Here is a 15,864-nt window from a genome sequence, read left to right on the forward strand (position 1 = left end):
CCAATTGTTTTCTCAGTGTAATCTTTAAGGGATCTGGGGCTGAAATTATTTTCCAAGACTCAGATGAGGTCGTTGGCTACTTATCGTCTGGTTCAGGTACTGGTCCCTTTACTCGAGTGTAATGAGTCCAGCCTTTTTCTGCCATTTGGACTGCTGTTTCAGTTGTCAGCAAGACTTGATAAGGTCCTTCCCAGGTCGGTTGAAGTTTGGACTCTTTCCATGACTTGATTAGGACCCAGCTGCCAAGTTGGTGTTGGTGGACTGCAAATTCAAGAGGTGGAGTCTGAGCCAGCAAACCCCAGTGTCTGAGGGATGACAAAGTAGAAGACAGGGCCATTATATAATTTTGAAGAAAGCGGTCCTTTGACTCAAAGGAGGGGAGTTCTCCAGACTTACCAGGGAAGGGCAGGCCAAAAAGCATTTCATAAGGAGAAATTCCCAGTTCCTTCTTAGGGGCAGTTCGGATTCTTAACAGAACTATAGGTAAACATTTAACCCATGGTAATTGGGTTTCTAAGACCAAATTCGAGAGTTTTTTTTAAGGTTTGATTCATTCTTTCCACTTTCCCTGAGGATGGTGGGTGCCAAGGTGTATGGAAGTTCCATATGATACCTATGCCCTGCATAATATTTTGCAACACTCTGGATGTAAAGTGACTACCACTGTCTGAATCTATGTTTTCTACTAACCCGTATCAAGGAATGAGTTTTTCAAGGATAATTTTTGAAGTCCCTGATGCTGTAGCTGAAGCAAGAGGGTATGCTTCCACCCACCCTTTTAGGTGATCCACAATAACCAGAACATACTTTAATCAACCTAAAGGGGGTATTTCAGTATAATCAACCTGAATGCTCTGGAATGGTCTGAGGCTAGGCTCCCTCCCCTCTGGCACTTGATTTCTTAAAACTTTCTTATTAACTTTCTGACAGATTATGCATCATTCATTTATTTGTTTGGCTATAGTATAAAGGCCCATACCCCCAAAATGCTTGAGAACCAGGTCACACATGGCCTGTACTCCCCAGTGACTCCCTTGGTGCAAAACCACTAGTACTTCCCTCATTATTTGCTTATTCAACAGTTTGGAAGGAGCCACTTCCCTTGGATATCTAAGATTGCCCCCAGTTCTAGTTCTTTTACTTCCTTTTCAGAGAATACAAGGATTCCAATTTCTTTGCGGATTGAGGGTATCAGGACCATTAGTTCCAGAGGGGAACAGAGAGAAGCCTCCTTGGCCTTTTCATTCACCAATCTGTTGCCTTTTGCTTCAAAAGTGTGACACTTCTGATGCCCATTTATATGTACCACAGATATTTCCTTTGGTAAAAGCAGACTGGCTAACACTTGTTTTACCAGTTCCACATAGACTAATTCCTTCCCTCTGCTATTGATCAATTCCCTTTCTTCCCAAAATTTTCCAAAGATGTGGACCACGCCAAAGGCATATTTAGAATCTGTGTAGACTATACCATCTTTTTCCTCTAACAATTTAAGGGCTTGCTTTAATGCATACAGCTCACAAGTTTGAGCTGACCAATCATTGGGCAGTCAGCCAGCTTCTTTCACCTCACAAGTTAGTCCATCAACAACAGCATAGCCATTATGCCTTTTTCCTTCCAGGACCCTTGAAGACACATCTATAAACAATTTTCCCCTGAATGTAAGGGAAGATCCCATAGGTGAGGCCGGACTCAGGTTTGGTATTCAATTAAGTCTAGACAATCATGTTCAGGAGTTTCTACTTGGTTGGGACCTTTCCAAAGGAAAGAAGCTGGGTTCAGACTATATGATTAATTGTCAGTATTAAATCATCTTTTTCCATTAGAATAGCCTCATATTTCAGAATTCGGGAATCTGTTAACCATCTTCCTGCTTTTTGAGACAAAATAGTCCAGACCTGATGAGGGGTGCTAACAACTAAGGCCCCTCCAAAGGTCAGTTTCCTGCTTTCTTTTACTAAGAGAGCAGTTGCTGCCATGGCCTGAATACACCCTGGCCATCCCCTGGAGACAGGATCCAGGATTCTGGAAGGAAGGCCACAGGCTTCCTTTGGCCTCCCCAGATCTGGGTTAGGACTCCCAAGGCTGTCCCCTTATCTACTGTCACAAACAGATGGAAAGGTTTCTCGAGGGAAGGAAGGGCTAGAACAGGGTCTTGCACTAATGCCTGCTTGAGCCCCTTTAAGTTTTTTATTTCCTCCTCCTTCCATTCTAACTTGTCAGACTCCTCCTCCAACAGTTTTTGGTATAACCCTTTGGCTTGGGATGCATAAGAATCTACCCATAATCTACAATATCCCACCAATCGCAAAAATCTTCTTAGCTCTCTTTTTGTCTGGGGAAGAGGTAATTCAGTAATGGCCTGAATTCTTTCTGGACTTATCTTTCTCCTTCCCTCACTAATGAGATGACTCAGGTATTTGACTTCCTTTTCTACAAATTGTAGCTTACTTTTTGACACTCTTAGCCCTTGATCCCCCAGGAAATTCAATAAGCTCTTTGTAGTTCAGACCTCTATCTGCTTTTCTTCATCTGACAATACCATATCATCTACATATTGTAAAAGGGAAATTTCAGGTGGGACTGCAAATTTCTCCAATGCTTTTTCCAGTTCCCGCCCAAAGAGGCTGGGGGATTCTGTGAAGTCTTGGGGTAAAACTGTCCACCTATACTGCTGTTTTCTTCCTGTAGAGGGGTCCTCCCACTCAAAGACAAACAAGTGTCTACTCTCTGGGTCAAGGGGACAGGCCCAAAGGGCCTCTTTTAGATCTATTACACTAAGCCATTTATGATGGCAGGGGATCTTACTAAGGAGAGTGTACCGATTAGGGGCTACTGGGTGTCGAACCTGAATGATTTGATTAATTGCCCTTAGATCCTGTACCAGCCTCCAACTACCATCTGATTTCTGAACAGGCAAGAGAGGAGACATACAGGGTTCCAAGAGTTTATCCTGAAGGAGGCCTTCAATGATAAGTTGAAGTCCCTACCTCCCCTTAAGGGGAATGGGATATTGTCTTTGACAAATAATTTCCACTTCTTTTTTCAGTTTGATTTTAATAGGGTGTACCTGCAAACCCCCTCTATTCCCTTCTCTTACCCACACTTCCTCTCTGATATCTTTTTCATCTTCTTCAGTGAGCATGGCTAAGACTACTTTTATCTGCCCATCTTAGTTCCAAATCCAAACCCATGAATACTATTAAGTCCCTTCCAACAAGTTAGTCCTGTCTTCTGGGATGTACAACAAAGGGCTTACAATTCGATTGTCTGCCCAACAAATATTAGTGGGAGAAAGAATGGGGACTTCAAATCTTTCTCCTTTTACCTCTGAGACTGTAAGGGAACTTCCAAAGAATTCGGTTCCTCTGGGGAGATGAGTCACAGAGGATCGGGCTGGGCCAGTGTCCACTAGAAATGTAATTTCTTCCTGATATGGGCCCACCCTTAGACTTACTAAAGGCTCCCAGTGGACTTTAGAAGTAAGGAACCTCAAACCCCCCTAATCCTCAAAATTCATGAGGGGAATTACATGACTCTCTTTCTTTAAACTTGGGCATTCCCTTTTGAAATGACCAGGCCTTCCACAGTGATAGCACTCTGCAGAGCCTTGCATTCTCCTCATCCCCTTATCTAAATAAGTCCATTTTGCATCTTTATCTCGCTTCTGCCTGTTCCCTCCCTGACTCATCTCCAGTATTTTCCTAACCATTTGATTGACTGTGCTAATCATAACCTTTGCTTTCTGTTTCTGCTTTTCCTCCTCTCTCCTTAAAAACACTTTCTGGGACTCTCTCAATAACTCTTCCAATGGCTTAATTATCCATCCTTCTATTTTCTGAATCTTCTTCTGAATGTCAGGCCAAGACCCTTTCACATAGCTGACTTTTAACATTCCCTGAGCCACAGGATCATCAGGGTCCATCCCTGAATATTTCCTCACTTGGTCCCTCAATCTTTGCAGGTAAGCAGAGGGAGTTTCATCCTTCTCCTGGGATACTTCAAAGGCCTTACTCAAGTTTTGAGATTTGGGTACAGCCAATTTGATCCCCTGTATAATGAGGTCTCTAAGATCTTTCATTTGTGCTCTGTCCCCCAGGTCATTATTATTCCATTTAGGGTCTCTGTTTGGGAACTTCTGTTCTGCTGCCATTACCCCCTGTCCAGGTGGATGCTGCCTTTCCCACTCCTTCATAGCTGCCCTATGCTCCATTCCTCTTTCTTCTCCTGTAAAGAGGATATTCAGTATGGACATAAGTTCAGGCCAGGTGTATAAACTAGGACCTAGGAATTTATCTACTGTTGCAGTGTGGGCTCGCCCGGAGGGCCGCTGCAGGGGCGGTGTGGGCTCGGGCAGAAGGCTGCAACACACGGAGGGGCCTTCCGAGAAGGCACTCCTGGGCCGGCAAGGTGCAGAGGATGCGCAGTAGGAAGAAGGCTACCGAGGAGACCAGGATCTGTGCGCAAGTCTGATTTATTCAGGAACTACAGCAGTTAATATAGGGTGAAGATGGGGGAGGGGCAGGGGGCGTGGCCGGGGGCGGCAGACAGCTGATAGGTTCGTGCAGGGGTGCATCACTGGTTGCGGGCAGAAGACAGGGTATTCAGGGTTCTCGGCGGCAGTGAGGCGGGGCTGTCATGGCGTGGCGGTGGCCCTCGGGGGAGAGGCGGGGTTAGGCCACCGAGGGGGAAGTGGGTGCAGCTGGGCAGAGGGGCGGGCAGTACGCCTGAACCCCAAGCGGAGGGCCTTAACGCCAGTTCCCGCCACCCAGGTCCGACTCGCACCGGCACCTGGAGACGAGCCGACCCTTGCTGTCGCGGCGCTCCCACACAGTGCCACCCTACAATCTACTTGTTCAGCCAGCCCCTCTGGATCTTCCATTAGAGATTTCATCTCCTTTTTGAAGTTCCTTACTTCAGTACTTGTCAGTGGGGCATTTACATAGCCAATCTCCCGTGGCCCCATTGATACTTCTCTCAGTGGATACAAAGGCTCAATGGAGTTTTGTTCTTTCACTCTCTTTTCCTCCGATGCTCTGGGGAATTGAAAATTTTGTATATCTTTCTTCCACTGTTTTAATTCTTTCTTTGGCTGTTGGTGGGTTGTAATTGGTAGGGCTGTTGGCCCCACTTGATTCTCCAGTTCCCCAGGACTTACAATGGGTTCTATTGGGCCCTCCAAGTCTAATGGCCCTTCTCCTGGGAGGGGAGGGGGAACATAAGGAGGGAGATTAGACAGGGGGTCCCAGGGTTTACTTTCTGCAGCCTTAGTTTCTGCAAGCTTAGTTTTGGGGCCTGGATTTTCAGCTTTCATAGGATAGAAAATGGCCCCCTTTCCCTTTAACCAGCACATGGCATAGTCAGACTCTTCTTTGGAGAAGGGTGCTTTTCCAATAACATACAATACAAGGTCAGTACAAAGCCAATCCTCATCTGCCCCATATTTTGGCCAGATTATGTCAGGCAGTAAACTACTTTCTTTGGTCCAGGTACAACAGCAGTATTTAATCATTTTCTGCTTGTATTTTCCTTTGGTCCGATCACTATCGGTCCAATGCCTTAACAGCCTCCCCAGTGGACTATCTGGAGGAATGTCTCTGGGGGATCCTACAGATGCCCCCTTCCCCTTTCACCCAGTCAACCAACGCCTTTATTTCCCATTCTGAATCTTGTCTGGGTCTCTTTCTTTTGAATCTTTTGCTTTGTCCGTATCCGGCTCTTTCCCTCACAGGAGAAGGGAAATGCGAATTGGGACTCTGCACTCACTTTACATGCACATGTCTCATGCACACACAGTGAACCTCAGCCTCATCAGAATTCCCGACCACCGATGTAATACTTAATAGCCTTTTTTCTTACCTTGGTCCATGCATGGAGTCACCTGGTCAACAAGAGGCAGATTTTCCCTTCCCTTTTTCTCATCCACAATCAGCAGATCTAAGTGTCTGTTCTTGGGCCTCCTGGCTGCCAGAGGCGAGGCCCCTGCCAGTGGAGTCCAAGACAGCTTAAACAGTGGTCCCTGTCATCCACCCCTGGGGTCCACTCTCTGAAGCCTCAGAATCCCAGGCAAGCCCCCAATGCTGTTAGAAAGAAATCTTCTTCTGGAAGAAAATAAGGCTCACCCGATTGTGGAGAAGAAAAGAATTTATTCTCAATCTTGTGAGAAGGGGCACACAACCAGAAAACATGGCTGGCACCCCAAACAAAGAAAAATGACACAATTTTTACCCTTAAGTCTAGCACACAAGCCCTTCCTTTGTTTCTTCATAGATTGGATACTTCAGAAGTTACAGCCTATCCGAGAAGATCTAACTTTCCCATGCAAAAGTTTGTGATTAACCACTTCCCCCATCACATTCCAACCACTTTAGTTTTTACCTGCTCCCCTTTGTCAAATAAGGAATGGAATTTAGTGCTGAATTGGTATTGACTTAGGTCTTTCTTGGGCATCTTTTTATTGCCTATAGGACTGGCTTAAGCTGGTTTTCTTTGTTGCTGTTTAACCCAGGAATGGGAGACTGAGGCAGTAGGCTGCCAGGTTACATTAATCATTATTTTCTTCCTTTATGTTAAAACTAAACTAATCTTTGTTTCTTACAATAAAGCATTAGGATACTTGCCTCACCCAGAGTCTGTTGCCATGTGTTGATGCAAGAGCATGGGCAATGTCTGCAAGGTTCCAGTCTTCCTCTTCCTCTTAAGACTCTGTGGTCCCAGCTTCTTCTAATATCAGGTGTAGGCTGGGATAAGCCTCATCTCTCTCCTGGGGCTCATTTCTCTCTGGACTCAGCTCCTCTGGTCTCTCCATAATGTCAGCTGTAGACTATCAGGATCCATAGGTTTTGTCTCTTTCCCCACTGCTTGATTTGCTCAGGGCTCAGCTGCTTTGCTCTCTCCCATATTTTTACATCCTGGGGTTTAGCTCAAAACTCCAACACTCTTTTCTGCCATGTAGTTTTATCTGTGAGTGCCTCCCCCCTTGGGGACTCAACCAGTATCTATTTTTAGAATTCATAAACAATGCCAAACTACTATGTTACTATTTACACATTTGTAGGAGAATCTGAATAGAGATGCCAAAATTGTTTCAACTGTCACTGAAGCCAAGGTTACCTTTGCATTTGGTTGTTTTTTAATTGTCACTCCCTGAACCCAGATGTCCTCTGAAGCAATTGACACCTTCTCTAAGCCTTAGAGATCTTCATGTCTCAAGGGCATTTTTTTACTCTTAAGGAAATGAGCTAATTTTATGATACAAAAGCACTCACTTCATGACGTGCATGTGCAAAAAACACACTCACATAACATATCCCTTTGAATTTTTCAGGACACTAATAGTGGCCTCACTGAACTGAATAATTTTCCAGAAGGGAGGCTGCATTTCACAATGGTTCAGCCTCACCCTGCTTTCAGACCTTGAAGGGATTCCTTTCTGGGACCATTTCTTCAGAGCTGCAGTGAATATCTTACATGTGTCCTAATGATCTGTTCCCCTCCCTGCCTGCCAGGATTGACTTCCAGGAATGTTATGGCTGGTTCACACACGTGAATGGGAAATTTGACCACTTGAGCCATATAACTTCCAAAGGACTGCAGCTGTTCAGTTCCCTACATCTCCCAGGCCTGGCTGTTAACATTTTCTTTCATTTTTTGCCAATCCGTTGTCAGGGGGAAAATGGCACCCTTGGGTGCTTTGTATTACAATTGTCCCATGAGAGGTGTAGCCTCACCAACCAGCCATTTGGGTTTGCTCTGAGGATGCTCAGATCCTCAACTATGTGGGAGTCTCTCCCACCTGGAAACTCCTGGTAATTGTCCATTTCTTGGAGTAGGGATCACCATGGCTGCAAATTCTTCAGAAGTTCCTTTAATTCAAAAGACAGTAAAATTAGTGTGTTGCTTGGAAACTAAAGTTGTTCTCATAATTTTTATTTCTTCTCATACTGCATCCAAAGTGGGGAGAGTGAGATGTAAGCAGACCTTTTCCCTCCATACCTGGAGCAGACCATGCCTCCTATAGGTCTGACGGACTATAACATGGCCCCAATGTGAATGGCTCTGTGTTCTGACTGGTGTGACCCTGAGCAGCCACTTGAGGATTCCTTAACTCAGGAATTTGATGATTGATAAGTATCATTGATGTGGAGACAGTGGCTATGGGAGTTGCTGAGGGCAGGGAGAGGGAAGAAGAGATGAGATATGGGGGCATTTTCAGGATGCAGATTTGTCCTAAATGATATTGCAGGGACAGATGCAGGAAATTATATATCCTGCCATAACCCACTGAATGGACTGGGAGAGAGTGCAAACTATAATCCATGTTGTGCAGCAGTGTTCTAAATTGTATTCACCCAGTGCAACGAATGTGCCACAATGATGACAGAGGTTGTTGATGTGGGAGGAGTAGAGTGAGATTGGGTGTGGCATATGTGGGAACTTCTTCTATTTTTTAATGTACATTTTTGTGATCTTCGTATCTTTTAAAAAAGACAATTAAAAAAGGAAGACAACAAAATTTATTGCATTATTAAGACAATGGCACAGAGTAACTCATCGCATTTACAAAATTGATATGTTTAATATGATTACTCATATTATAGTGTAAAATTATATGCCAATAAAAGAAATGAACAATTGTCTAAAAAATAATAATAATAACTCATTGGGAGCATGGTTTTTCCAGGCAATTAAACAGGGAAGTCCTACTGCTCATTAACTCAAGAATACCAGGAAGGGTCTAATAATTTAGTTATTCCCACATGTCAGTACTACTTTTTTAAAATTTCTCTCCCCTTCCCCCCAAAAAACTCCCCATTGTCTGCTCTCTGTGTCCATTTGCTGCCTGTTCTTCTTTGTCCACTTCTGCTGTTGTCAGCAGCAGGGGAATCTGTTTCTTTTTGTTGTATCATCTTGTTTGTCAGCTCCCCGTGTGTGTGGTGCCATTCCTGGACAGGCTGAACTTTTTTTCATGCTGGGTGGCTCTCCTTATGGGGCACACTCCTTGCACATGGGGCTCCCCTATGCGGGGACACCCCTGTGTGGCACAGAACTCCTTGCATGCATCAGTACTGCACGTGGGATAGCTCCATACGGGTCAAGGAGGCCCAGGGCTTGAACCTGAGGCCTCCCATGTGGTAGATGGATGCCCTATCCACTAGGCCAAGTCTGCTTCCCTCAGTACTACTTTTGAGACCAAGAATTTGTTCTGCAGGCACTCCTGCCCCATTTCTTGCCTAGATGTATAGAGGGCTTAAACTAAGATGATTTGAACCTCCCCAAGCTTTTAGGATTCATGGGGCAAATGCTGGACATGTGCTCCTTCTCTTCCCCTACCCAGTGTGGAAACAAGTTAGTAGAAAAGAGGGCCCAGAGCAGCCATGTGCTCACCAACAGGGTGGGCACTTGGCAGAAGCTCATGCAGCCCCTAGTGGCTGTCATCATGTAGGATGACCTAGCCTACCTAAACATCTTCCTGACAAATTACCCAAGTTTCACCTCCATCAAACAGGTACTGATGCAGCCATTTAAAAGTTGAGTGTTTGCCCTTCTTACACAGTATGGCTCTGTCCCTCACCAGCTGTGTCTGGGGAACATAAGTGCAGCCTCTAACATCAGTTTGCTTTTCTGAAAAGTGGAGTGGTGGCAAGAACAACTTTCTGGGGTCCTCATCAAGACTAAAATAAGTTGAGCCATTGAAGGTGCTTCCTTGTGCCTGCTATGCAGAAAGGGTGTTTGACAGGGAGGGCTTGTTCATGGGTAGTAATTTCCCCTCCACTTGAAGAACTTCTGCCTCACAGTGACCTTCAGAAATCTAAATTCCCATTGAAAGGAGGTTTGAGATTCCATCTATGTGGGCCCCTAATTTGAAATAGCCTAGCTGGGATTACTGGCAGCTGGCAGAGGAGCCAAGGCCCCCGTTACTCTTAAGGGATGGAGAAGCTCAGTTCTCTTTCATTCTGTAAATATCTAGGAAATGTCTCCTATGTGCAGGCACTTTCTAGGGCCCTTAGCTGACTTCACTGAACAAAGCTCAAAAAGCCCCTGCACACCTGGGCTTCACTTCTAGTTGGGTAGCAACACTAGACAACAGAAACAGGAGATGCACCCAGGTATTTATAGGAGACACTCTCATGTCTCCTCCAGATATGTAGATGACAGCACTTTTGATGGTAAGGCTGGGAAATGTCAGGGATGCCTGAAAAAGTGAGTGAGGTCTGATTGAGGAGTGATTACCTCCTTCTTCCCAGGTAGAATGTGGGAATGTGGGGCTGGTGGTATGAGAAATGGAGCAGAACCCTGGCTCCCATGATTCCTACTGGAGAAAGAGGCCAGGGGACAATTCCCTGTAGTAGGACAGGATGCAAAGGGAATTGTGGAAAATGTTAGTGCACAGGGTGCAGAGGGTGCCCTGGAGGCTCTGAGCCTACAGTTTCCACCCCAGATCTGCTCACCCATCCAGCCCACCACACACCAGGGACCCAGATCTGGAGGAATGGTGAGAGAGAAGCTCACAAATCTGCTTCAATACTCAGTCCTGTGAACCTAGTTACTTGGGGGTTGGTGCACTGTGCCCATGCATTTGGGAGGCCAGTGTCAGGGGCAAGAAGATCCCCAAACATGGATTGCAGTGGAAGAGGTATTACCTCAGTGCATGATAATGGACTGATGGGTCACGAGGTCCAGGGCAGGCTGTGGCAGGAGGACAGTTTCTTATCCTTCATAGGCTAAATTTTTATGAAGCTCAAAGTGCATGCTAGTGTTGTGTAATTAGCAGAGCAGACAGAATACCTCCCTCTCCAGTGTGTGGGTGCTAAAGAGAGAGACAGAGAAGTATGACAGGAGGATAATAATCAGAAAGCAGTGTGGTATCAATGGCTATTCTCACCGGACTGTTTGCCCACCCTCAGCACCATCTCCTGCATCCTGTGCACCTGGATGGATGAATATCCAGATGATTTCTTCCAGCCCCTGGACTTTCCATGCCTCTAGCGGCTGGTGGCCTTTGTGAGAGTCAGCCTGCCCAGGTCTGCACTGGAGAGCCATGCTCAAGTTCTCCTTTCTCAGCTGGAAGCCATGGACCTCAGTGGGACAGAGAGGGTGAGGTGCCCTGGGGTTGAGTACACATTAGTCTGCATGGAATGGGATGGGGCTGGGTCACACAAGGAGGAACCTTCAGAGGATGCCTTTGTTCCTGCAGTAAAGAGTAAGTCAGACCACTAACCTGGGGTCTTGAAATCTGGGAAGATGTCCTGGAAGTGGCAAGTTTGAGTGGGACCACAGGTACAGACAATGCAATCATTCCTATATTTGGGAAGACCCATAGAAAGCAAGTCCCATTGTTGCATCTTCTCCCTTTTCCTGCTTAGTAATACCCAGTGTTACAAACCATTTGAGTGCCACCTCCAGAGCCATTTCCATCACTGGCACCAGACATCATGCCTACTCTTGAACTGCAGGGAACTCCAGCACCACCTCCAGTGCTACTTCCAGAGGGTGCAGCATTGCTGGCTCCTGAACTGAAGCCTGTAACATCACCAGTTGTGACACCATTTACAGAGCTGTGAGAAGCTCTGATGCCACCTCTGCTGCTACCCCCAGAGGTTCAGTTATTAAAGGATTCTAATCTGGAGCCATCCAGTTCACCAGAAGAAGCACCAAACCCAGGGTTGGAGGCAGCTCCATTGTCACCTACACTGTCACCTCCAGAAGTTGAGTCATTGCCAACTAAAGAGCTGAAGCTAGTTATTTCACTACCAGTAGTAACAGTGCCAAAAATGGAGGTAGTGCTGATACCACATCCACTGCCACCTCTGCATCTGAAATCCATGCCAGCATTATTTTCACCTCTAGAGCCTTACTGCTCTTCACCTGAGACTCTGAAGATTGGGCTGAATGGGGTGAAGTCTCACTTCCTAACATGCCCTACTGCACTGGTGGCACAACCAATGGCACTGATGGATGTGGTGGGCAGTTGAGCTAGGCAGGGTGGAGCTGGGGGGAGTCTTCTCTGGAATTTGCTCTCCCCAACTTGCCATTCCCTGAACTGGGATACAATGTCCAGAGTCTAAATGGTAAATCCACTATTCTCCAACCTGATGAATTTGGCAAGTTTCTAATTCTGAAGGCCTCATGTTCCCCATTTTAAAAATAAATCATAGGAGACTGACCATAGATAGATAGAACAAATGAATGCTTGTCAGGAGCCTGGCCCATTGTGGGGCAGAGAAGAGCTTTCAAAGTTGCAGCCTGTTCCATGACTCCCCCACCCATATGTACAGGAGGTCTGCAGAGTCTCAAAATGTATTAGACACTGATGAGTACTGGACTTGATGGCAGGCATCCAAATGAAGCCATTGGTTGTAGCTAGGGGATGGGCATCTGAAAAAGAGAGAGTCACCAGAGGAACAATCTGGAGGGGCAGAAGCAGTCATCATGTGGGGCATGGACTCCTGTCTGGTGCATGGCAGGAGTGAAGATGGACTTGAGGAACATACAGCTCTTCCCTCCCTGCCATGTGCTGGGCAACCTGAGGGGTCAGAGAAACAAACCCAGGGACCACCACCAGGCTCAAGCCACACCCTCAACTTGCAAAGCTGAAAATGAGAACACTATTTCTTGGCTTGGGAATTGCACTCTGTGTCCTGATTCTGTGTGACATGATACTCCCATCCACTGAGGTGCTGTTCAAGGTAGTGCCATATCATTGTCTGGGATCCATCTCTTTCCAGCACCACGAGAAGGGCAATGAGCACCTGGCACCCTCCACTTGCACCACCATCAACCAGTTCATGTGGCCAACTGCATCATCACCACCTGCCTTGGGGGCAAGCACATGAAGATACCAGATAGGGCCAGGATTGTGGAGAACTGGATTGAGGTGGCCAAGGTGTCCCATGCAAGTGCAGTTCCTCCACTCCAAGCTCTGGATCTCACTTTTCCCTTTTAATCAGCCCTCCGGTTTGGAGTCTGTGCCATGTCCCCTCCACCATCCCAGACACTCCCTGTCTAGTGGCACAATCTTTCCCTGGCATGTCCCAAAATCAGCGAACTTCCTTCCTACATATATTTCAACCTTAGGCCGAACTAAAATCCTCCTCCCTGTGTCAGCTGCTGGGCCCAAGGTGTGCCTTTGAGGGTTCCCTTGGCATTGGTATCTTCAAGGATATGAGAGCCCAGCTGAGCAGAAGTGATTTTGGAGCAGGAAGGAGCTCTGCTTCCTGTCACTGTTTGTTAATTTGTCCTTCCCCAGGAGTGCCAGATCCTCGGGAACTTCTCTTCCCTCCATGCCATCCACTCTGCTCTTCAGAGCAACTTAATTCCATGCCTGAATGAGACCAGAGAAGAAGTTTCTAACTGGGCTGGTTTTTCTCCACTGTATCCCCAGGGGTACCAGGGATCTACCCAAGGGTGGGCATTGTGCCTGGCCTGGGCCCTGCTAAAGGACAGCACTTTCTGTGTCCAAGACAAACTCTGGGGTGGGGCTCTCATTCTCCATAAGACCTGAGGGCTGCAATTCTTCCTGATATCAAGTGGATCAAATTAACTCTTAGGTACAGAGCTGAGCAACATGATAGCTTTCCAAGCGTTTGCTCCAAGGCCTCACAACATTTTGTCAGATTGAAATCAAAATTAGTAAAAACTTATTCAGGATCCATGGCATGGGAGTTCCAATGGTGCCCCCTGAGAGCTCACCCTTCAGTACCCTTTGAACCTGGTGTGGTCAGAGTCAGCTAGATTCACAACCACTCATCCAGGCAGTTAAGATCCATTGGGTCTGAAAAAGTTGGAGCCAAAATTACAAAGGTTGGCTTTCTCACCACTCATCACCATTCCCAAAGATTTTCTTACATTCTCTTCCCCAAAGAGCAGCACCCATGAATTCCAAACTATTAAGAACACCTCACTGAGCTGGGAGCTGTTGGTCAGGTAAAATGAATTCAAGGGTTGTGGTCAAGAGGAAGTGGATTTGGCCCAATGGATAGGGCATCTGCCTACAAAATGGAAGTCCAAGGTTCAAACCCAGTGCCTCCTGACCCATGTCATGAGCTGGCCCATGCACAGTGCTGATGCATGCAAGGAGCACCATGCCATTCAGGGGTGTCCCCCTTGTAGGGGAGCCCCAAGTGCAAGGAGTGCACCCCGTAAGAGCTTCCCAGAGAAAAAAGTGCAGACTGCACCACACACTTGGAGAGCTGATGCAGCAAGATGACACAACAAAATGCGACACAGATTCCAGGTGCCGCTGACAAGAATACAAGTGGACACAGAACACACAGAGAGCAGACAACTGGAGGGGGTGGGGAAAGGAGAGAAAAAAATAAAAAATAAATTTTAAAAAAGGGTGGTGGTCAGGGGAGACCACAGGGCTCCTGGTTTCACAGTAAAGTTTACTTTGAAAAATTCCATTCTGGTCATGTCAGGAGTAGGGATTTATTTAACCATGCACAGCCGGGGAGCAGTGGGGGCCATAAGCCACAGTCATCAGAAGTGCTGGCAGTAGTTGGGCTTTTCCAGGAGGAGATGCTGAACCAGAAGATTTAGCAGGTTTCTTTCATGTGGGGAAGATTCTTATCCTAGGACCATCTCACCATTGACATATGTCCAGATGGCTATGAGAATTATTTGGGAAACTTATGAATCATGGTGTCTCATGTAAAACAGGAATCAAAATTTGGGTGCCTGTGTCTTACCTGGTGAGTCAGAACTGATACATCAAGACACCCTTCCCTGGGTGGACAAGAAAAAGTTCTCTGCAGGGAGAACTTCCTAAGAGGCTGTTTGGAGTAAAAGCAGCATTTGGCATAGCAATGGACAGAGAATGTGGAGCAGAGACTCAGGAGTTGAGTTAGTAGGAGCTCCTCAACCAGGCTTCAAGAGACTGCTTCCCTCTCTCTCCATGGTTCTTCTCATAGCATTCCTGGATACACCCTGTGAGAGATGGTTAACTGAACCCTGATCAACCACTGTTAATGTTGAGGTTATTTCAGCTTGGACAGAGCCTGACACTGAGTGGGTGGAGCCAGTGCCTCCTCTAATTTCCTGTGCATCCAGGGGCAATTTCCTGCCCTTTCATCCTATGTCTCCTCATCTGGAAATAGAGTGATGACAAACTGTGGGACCTTCTTCACAGAGACAAGAAAGACTCAAAGGAATATGAGAATGTCAGTGAGCTTTTTCCCTTGGCCCTGAGTTGGGAAAGGTGCTGCAGAGAGCACCACAATAACAGGATGTAGCCCTGATTCCTTGTAGGTACAGTTCTCACCTACATTTACAGATAAGCCACCAGGTTCAAGGAGGCCAGGCAAATCATCCAAGCCACACACAAAGAAAGAGGTGGATCTGGGAATCACATCTCCAGTCAGAGCTCCTGGCTGGTGGCAGCAGCATTTCTGCCATTCAAGGTGGGCAGCCTGTCAATTGAGTGAAGGGAGGATGACCTCACTGATCTTATTTTTAACCCTGAAATAAGGGTACCTCCAAGGATTCCACTGTGCAGATGAAGCCAAAGAAAGACCAGAAGGGTGGGGCTGGCCTCCAAGATATCCAGTGGGCCCCATTTACTAGATAACTAAGTGATATTTTAGTCCTTGGTGCTTGGAAGGGTAATAGAAGGGAGGTGGTGAAGATTCCCAGATTCTCCCAGTGAGAGGTCTGGGTAGGGGTTATGAGTCTGCATCTGGGAAATTTCCCAACCTGACCCCACATATTGTCATACAAGGTTCTGTTCTCTACCTGGGGACATTCCTCAGGGAATTTACCATGCTGGACTCATCTCTCCAGGATCATCTGAATGTGAGTGGGTCTGGGGTCAGGCAAGGTTGGGGTTAGGGCCCAGAGGCATTGGGGAGAGAACCTCTCATAGAA

Source organism: Dasypus novemcinctus, chromosome 24, assembly GCF_030445035.2.
Source record: "Dasypus novemcinctus isolate mDasNov1 chromosome 24, mDasNov1.1.hap2, whole genome shotgun sequence".
In the NCBI taxonomy this organism is placed as follows: Eukaryota; Metazoa; Chordata; class Mammalia; order Cingulata; family Dasypodidae; genus Dasypus; species Dasypus novemcinctus.